The sequence below is a fragment of the Narcine bancroftii genome, chromosome 6 (genome assembly GCF_036971445.1).
Source record: "Narcine bancroftii isolate sNarBan1 chromosome 6, sNarBan1.hap1, whole genome shotgun sequence".
Taxonomy (NCBI): Eukaryota; Metazoa; Chordata; class Chondrichthyes; order Torpediniformes; family Narcinidae; genus Narcine; species Narcine bancroftii.
Window position 1 is genome coordinate 209450613 of NC_091474.1, and position 7784 is coordinate 209458396.

Below are 7784 nucleotides of genomic sequence, written 5' to 3' on the forward strand. Positions count from 1 at the left end.
TACTGAGGGAGGAGTTTGGGCTTAACAGCCTTTGTAGGGATTCTGAGGGGAGGAGTCACAGATTCAGGAGGCAGGCCACTCCATACATACAGTGCTAATAGCTATACAGTGGTTCCAGCACATTCACCCCTTCTTTTAAAACAGAGTCCAGCAGGGTGAAATGAGTCCATGTCCATTTCAGGTTCAGCCTGTCCAGTGGTCTTGTCTGTCGTTGTGACCATCGCAGGGTTTGCTGTGGCTCAGCAGCTGGCTTCTGGGCCATGTTTTAAGTGACAGGCCATGTCTCTGATGGCTGGGGGTGGGGGCTGATTAATAAGACCGTAGGGTTGGTCGGCTTGGGGTTGGGGTGGGGTGCCGGGGGAAATTAGTGGGGCCTGGTGGCCTGTTATGCAGGGAGGTGCTGATTGGTTGGAAACCGTGTCCTGCTGCCCATTCTGGAAATCCATGTAAGAGTGCTGGGGGTTTGCATGGAAGACGTGGACTTTCTCAACTAGAGGGTTAGTCTTGTGGCTCCTGGTATGCCTCAGGACCAGGAGAGGCCCAAAGACTGTCAGCCAGAATGGTAGTGTGGTTCCTGACACTGACTTCCTGGGGAAGGAAAAGAGCCTTTCATGAGGTGTCACATTAGTGGCAGTACAGAAGAGGGACCTGGTAGTGTGGAGCCCCTCAGAGAGGACCTCTTTCCACTGGAAGATGGGCAGGCCTTTCGACTTGAGGGCTAGGATGATTGCCTTCCAGATGGTGGTGTTCTTCCTTTCTATCCGACCTTTCCCTTGGGGGTTATAGCTTGTGGTTCTGCTTGTGGCTGTGCCCTTGGACAGCAGGTACTGGCACAACTCATCACTTAAAAACAAAGATCCCCAGTTGCTATGGATAAGGCATGGGTATTTGAACAGAGTGAATATGCTGTGTAGTGACTTTATGACTATGGCTGTGGTCATGTCTAGGCAGGGGATGGTGAAAGGGAAGTGGGAGAATTCATCAATAATGTTGAGGAAATATACATTCCAGTTGGTGGAGGGGAGGGGGCCCTTGAAGCCCATTCTCAGGCATTCTAAAGGACTGGTGGCTTCAGTCAGGTAAGTTTTACATTTTGCGCAGACCAGGCACCTCCAGGTCAATTCCCTGATATCCTCAACTGAGTAAGGAAAGTTGTGGGGTGGCAGAGGCTATTGTGGAGGGCTTGGAGGTGGTCCAACTATGCCTAGGCACATGTCCCTCAGGATAGGACATTGTGAGGCTCGTTGAGCTTCGTGGGCCAGTACAAGAACTTGTAGTTGTAGGTGGAAAGCTCAATTCTCCACATCAGGATCTTGTTGTTCTTTATTTCTCCCCGCTGTTTGTTATTGAACAGAAAGGCAACTTCACTTTGGTCAGTCAGCAGGGTGAATGGTTTGCCACCCAGGTAGTACTTCCAGTGATGCAGTTTCCACTATGTCTTGGGCCTTCTTGATCCTGACTGCCGCAGTGCAGAGCCTTTGAGGGTCTGGGGAAAAATTGCCATGGGCCTGCCTGCCTGGCAAAGTCGGATACATCACTCTCCACCTGAAAAGAGATGAATTCATCCACAGTGTGTATCACTGCCTTGGTGTCACCCTTGATGCATGTGAATGCTACTTAAGCTTCTGCCAAAGGGGGAAAAGTGGTTGTTTTCACCAGGGGGTGGGCTTTGTCTGCATCATTAGGGATTCACTGGGCATAGCAGGAAAAGAACTCCAAGCACTTTTTCAGGGCCTTGAGGTTATGGGGCAATGGGAACTCCAGCAGGGGTTGCATGTGGTCAGGGTCGGGCCCAATGACACCATTTTCCACCACACATCTGAAGATAGCCAGCTGTGATGTGCTGAATATGCACTTCTTTTGGTTGTATGTAAGATCGAGCCGACTGGAGAAATTTCCGTAGGTTAGCATCATGAGCCTGCTGGTTATGCCACAGTTGGTCACATTGTCCAGATAAGGAAATGCAGCCTTTAGCCTGAAGTCAACCACAATCCGGTCCATCTCCTCTGGAAGATGGAGTCCCCATTGGTGACCCTGAAGGGGACCCAGAGGAAGTGGTAGAGGTGGCCGTCTGCCTCGAATGCAGTGTATGGGCTGTCCTCTGGGCAGATTGGGAGGTGGTGGTAGGCTGACTTGAAATCGATGGTTGAGAAGCCACAGTACTGGGCAATCTCGTTCACCATGTCAGTGATGCGGGGGAGGAGGTAGGCATCCAGCTGGGTAAATCAGTTTATGGTCTGACTATAGTTGATGACCATGTATTGTTTCTCTCCACTCTTAACTACTACCACCTGTGCCCTCCAGGGCCTGGTGCAGGGTTTTATGGTCCCTTCAGCCAGAAGTCGTTTAACTTCAGCTTTGATGAAGGCTCTGTCCCCGGGGCTGTATTGTCTGCTCTTGATAGTTGTAAGGTTGCAGTTAGGGGTGAGGTTCTCAAACAGGGGCGGCAGTAAGACCCTGAGGATGGACAGACTGCAGGTTGGGTTTGGAGGGGAGGATGGGTGGTTTAAAAATTGGTAGTTGTGGACTGTGAGGGGGGGTGTGGCCCATCAAACTGCATTTGGACACTCTTGGGCTGGCACTGGAAATCCAGTCCCAGTATGACTGGCATGCAGAGATGTGGATTGATTAAGGAGCTTACGAGTTTTGAACCTAGCGTCACACATGGTCAATATCACGGTGCAGCTGAGTGGGATTTGGAGGCCAGGGTGACTTTACACTTCACTGGAGTTACTGCAAGGGAGTAGTGCTGCATTGAGCCCGGGTGAATGAAGCTCTCCGTGCTCCCTGTATCAAATAAGCTGTTCGTGATGCGATCATTACCTTGATGTCCATCATGGCCCTGGCTAGTTGATGTGGGCTGTCTTCATCCAAGGGTATCAAGGCTAACGACTGGTTGCTGTCTGAATTGTACTGTTGTAGTACTGATTTGGCGGTGGCCCCCAAGATGGCTGCCCCCATGCTGTGCACGTAGTGCTGCTCCTCGCTGCTGGAAGTGGTGCCTTCCCGGTTTGCCTTCCCTAAGGTCCCACTGAGCCATTCCCCACGACCGGAAGTGGTGCAGGAAGTGACACAGTCCAAGATGGCAGTGGTTGCCAGCCACACGTGGCACTGCTGGAGGAAGGTTGGGACCTACATACCTTCTTGCAGTGTCCTTTCTTCCCGCAGGGGGAACATATCACATTTGGGCTGGGGAGCTCTTAGCATGGCTGCAGATGGACTTCCCGAGAATCTGGACTCTCAAACTTTTTAAATTTATTGGACTATTGTGTGTGTGTGTGTGTGTGTGTGTGTTTGTGTGTGTGTGTGTGTGTGTGTGTGTGTGTGTGTGTGTGTGTGTGTGTGTGTGTGTGTGTGTGAGCACAGCTGATGCACAGCGGCAACAAGGAACCGTGCTTAATACAGATAATCCAATCACAAAGAAATTCATTTGTAGTGTATCTTTCTTTTTCAATATCCATTTTTAAACTCAATTTCATGCATTGGGGGTGGTGGTGGGAGGGGGGGGAGGGTTGGTAAAACAGAAACTGGATATTTCATTGTTAATGCTATCCATTTGGAGGGTGCCAGGACAAAAGATGAGTTGTTATTCCTCTGATCTGTGGGTGGTCTCAGTCTGGCAGTGCATAAGACCGTGGACAGACATATCAGCAAGGGAATGGGACGAGGAATTGAAATGAGTGGCCACTGGGAGATCCCCACTATTTTTTTGATGTGAAAAACATTTATGTTTATATTTTTGTTCTGTTGACTTTATTTTTCTTTAAAACTATTTGTTTTAATAGGTGAAGCATGCTGTATTTGCTAATAAATAAACTATCAAAGTTAACCTGTTCATCTCTTCTTTATTCCTTGCTAAATTTGAATTTTAATAGTACTGCCTCAGAATCTGGAAAACCCGAAAAATCCAAATCAACTCAATCCCCCGAGTAGTCTGTATTTTAGGATTTTTACTGTATCTTACCCAGTCCTCATTGAGGCTCAATAGTGAGAGGTCAAGAACTTCAAATTCCTGGGCATCAACATTTCCAAGGAGCTCTCCTGGAGCCTCCATATCGATGCAATCACAAAGAAGGCTTGCCAGCGACTACTTTGTGAGGTGCCTGAGGAGATTCAGTATGTCACCAAAGACCATCAAAAACTTCTACAGATGGAGAGCATTCTGGCTGGTTGCATCACTGCCTAGTATGGAGGCATCAACTCTCGGGAGAAGAAAAGGCTCCAGAGGGTGGTTCACTTGGCTTGTGACTTCACAGGAACCATTCTTCACTCCATTGAGGACATCTACATAGAGGGTGCCTTAAATAAGCAGCCTCTATCTTCAAAGACCCCCACCACCCAGACCATGCCTCCTTCACTCTGCTATCAGGAAAAAAGTACAGGAGTCGAAAGACGAGCACTCAGCGGCACAAGGGCAGCTTCTTCCCCGCTGCCATCAGATTCCTAAATAATCTATGAACAAGAGACATTGCCTCACTTTTCATGTTCTACTTTTTTTTTATATAGTTCTTTCTTTGGCTTGGCTTCGCGGACGAAGATTTATGGAGGGGGTAAAAAGTCCACGTCAGCTGCAGGCTCGTTTGTGGCTGACCAGTCCGATGCGGGACAGGCAGACACGATTGCAGCGGTTGCAAGGGAAAATTGGTTGGTTGGGGTTGGGTGTTGGGTTTTTCCTCCTTTGCCTTTTGTCAGTGAGGTGGGCTCTGCGGTCTTCTTCAAAGGAGGCTGCTGCCCGCCAAACTGTGAGGCGCCAAGATGCACGGTTTGAGGCATTATCAGCCCACTGGCGGTGGTCAATGTGGCAGGCACCAAGAGATTTCTTTAGGCAGTCCTTGTACCTTTTCTTTGGTGCACCTCTGTCACGGTGGCCAGTGGAGAGCTCGCCATATAATACGATCTTGGGAAGGCGATGGTCCTCCATTCTGGAGACGTGACCCATCCAGCGCAGCTGGATCTTCAGCAGCGTGGACTCGATGCTGTCGACCTCTGCCATCTCGAGTACCTCGACGTTAGGGGTGTGAGCGCTCCAATGGATGTTGAGGATGGAGCGGAGACAACGCTGGTGGAAGCGTTCTAGGAGCCGTAGGTGGTGCCGGTAGAGGACCCATGATTCGGAGCCGAACAGGAGTGTGGGTATGACAACGGCTCTGTATACGCTTATCTTTGTGAGGTTTTTCAGTTGGTTGTTTTTCCAGACTCTTTTGTGTAGTCTTCCAAAGGCGCTATTTGCCTTGGCGAGTCTGTTGTCTATCTCATTGTCGATCCTTGCATCTGATGAAATGGTGCAGCCGAGATAGGTAAACTGGTTGACCGTTTTGAGTTTTGTGTGCCCGATGGAGATGTGGGGGGGCTGGTAGTCATGGTGGGGAGCTGGCTGATGGAGGACCTCAGTTTTCTTCAGGCTGACTTCCAGGCCAAACATTTTGGCAGTTTCCGCAAAGCAGGACGTCAAGCGCTGAAGAGCTGGCTCTGAATGGGCAACTAAAGCGGCATCATCTGCAAAGAGTAGTTCACGGACAAGTTTCTCTTGTGTCTTGGTGTGAGCTTGCAGGCGCCTCAGATTGAAGAGACTGCCATCCGTCCGGTACCGGATGTAAACAGCGTCTTCATTGTTGGGGTCTTTCATGGCTTGGTTCAGCATCATGCTGAAGAAGATTGAAAAGAGGGTTGGTGCGAGAACACAGCCTTGCTTCACGCCATTGTTAATGGAGAAGGGTTCAGAGAGCTCATTGCTGTATCTGACCCGACCTTGTTGGTTGTAAGATGGTTATAATGTGAATGCTGACACGATGATTCTGCTGCAAAACATTGGATTTCATGGCTTGATGACTTGTTCGTGACAAAAACTTCTGATTCTGAAGTGGATCTCAGGGCCACACCCTGGCAGCAGTTGCTCAGCCTGTCACACTAATCATGGACTCCTTCGCACCACAAAAGGACTGTCTGCACTATGCAGTCACTATTTTTGCACTAGAATAACTGTGAATGTTTATTGTCTATTTTTTGTGAATTTATTGTCTTTATAATTCAATTAAATGGCAGGCAGAATGGAATTTTGTGCAAAGCTACTTGTTCTGTTCAGCCGCTTTCAGGCTGCTGCTTTCAGGTTCCTAGGGGGAGTGCTCGGAAGCGGAGAATATACCTCCCCGAGGTGGGTTGAGTAAGTACACCTCGGGAACAGGTTCTTCAATTTCAGGTGGCCTCCTGACAGCAGCATTCAGGTATTTTAGGTGGCTTTACATTTGGGTATTATGGCCACCTGAAAGGGGCTAACGATAGTGTTAATGGGTGGCTTGCGATCACGTGATTGCTACGGCACTCAAACATCTGAAGTTTATGATATGCGGCTCTTACGTTAAGCAAGTTTGGCCATCCCTGTTCTGTACTATTACATGACAATAAAGGAATTTTGAATCTTATATGTGATTCTTCAGGTTATAATATTAATAGTTGGTGGGCCTTACATTAGTGGTTAGGAAGTTAGATCAAAGAGCAAAGAACAATACAACCCAGGAATAAGCCCTACAGTCCACGTTGGCACTGACCATGAAGCCAATCTAAACTAATTCCATCTTCCTGCACTAGGTCCATTTCCTTCTGTTTTCTGTCTTTATGCGTCTGTCTAAATGCTTCGTAAATGTAATTATTAGAGAATTCCAACAGATGGAATTGATGGACATTTGGAAAGGCATAGGCTGATCAAGAATAAACAACAAGTCTGACTCATTAAATCCTGTCTCACTAATTTGATTGAGTTCTTTAAGGAGATAACTAAAATGGTAGGGCAGTAGATGTTGTCTATATGGACAATAGTGAGATTAGTGAGGCATATAATTAGGTTCTGCAAGGTTAGCTGGTCCAGAAAATTATGGTAGTTGGCTAATAGGATGAAAATTGGAGGTAGATGGCAGCGCTGGAAGGATGTTTTCCAAATTGGAAGTCTGTGACTGATACATGAAAGTCTGCAAGTGCTATGATTGTAGTCAAAAACACAGAAATACTGGCGGAACTCAGCCAGCCTTGTAGTCTCTGTAAGAAATAAAGAGAGATTACCGACATTTTGGGCATAAACCCTTCCTCAATGTATGAGTGAAAAAAGGTGGGTGTCTGAATTAAAGGCTGGGAAAATAAAGGAGGAAAAGTGACGGGGGGAGGAGTCCAGACCAACAGACAATTGGATATGATAAAAGGAAAAGCAAGAATTGATTTTGGCTCTGTGAAAGGAGGCAGAGGGAAAAGGGAAGAGAGAGTGAAAGCTAGAGCTAGACCAATGGTCCTCAACCTTTTTCTCTCCACTCACATACAATCCCTAGGCCATAAGTGCTCTGTGATTAGTAAGGGATTGCTAAGGTGGTATGTGGGTGGGAAGGGAAGGTTGAAAACCACTAAATATTTTTCTTGAGAAAAATTGTCATTGGTCCATTTCCTTTGAAGTTATGAAATTGTGACATAACAAGTCAATTAGATACAATTGAAACAGTGGTTTTCAAACTTTTTCTTTCCACTCACATACAAGCAATCCCTTACTAATCACAGAGCACCTATGGCATAAGGAATACTTAAAGTGGTATGTGAGAGGAAAGAAAAAGGTTGAGAACCACTGAGCTAGAGGAAAGGGGACAGTAGAAAGAAGATAGGGCCTGTGGATTTCAATGAAATCCGAAGAAGTCGATATTAATGCCATCCATTTGAAGGGTGCCCAGATGAAAGATGAGGTGTTGTTCCTCTAATTTGCAGGTGGTTTCATTCTTTCAGGCAATGAGACCATGGGAGCAAGGGAACAG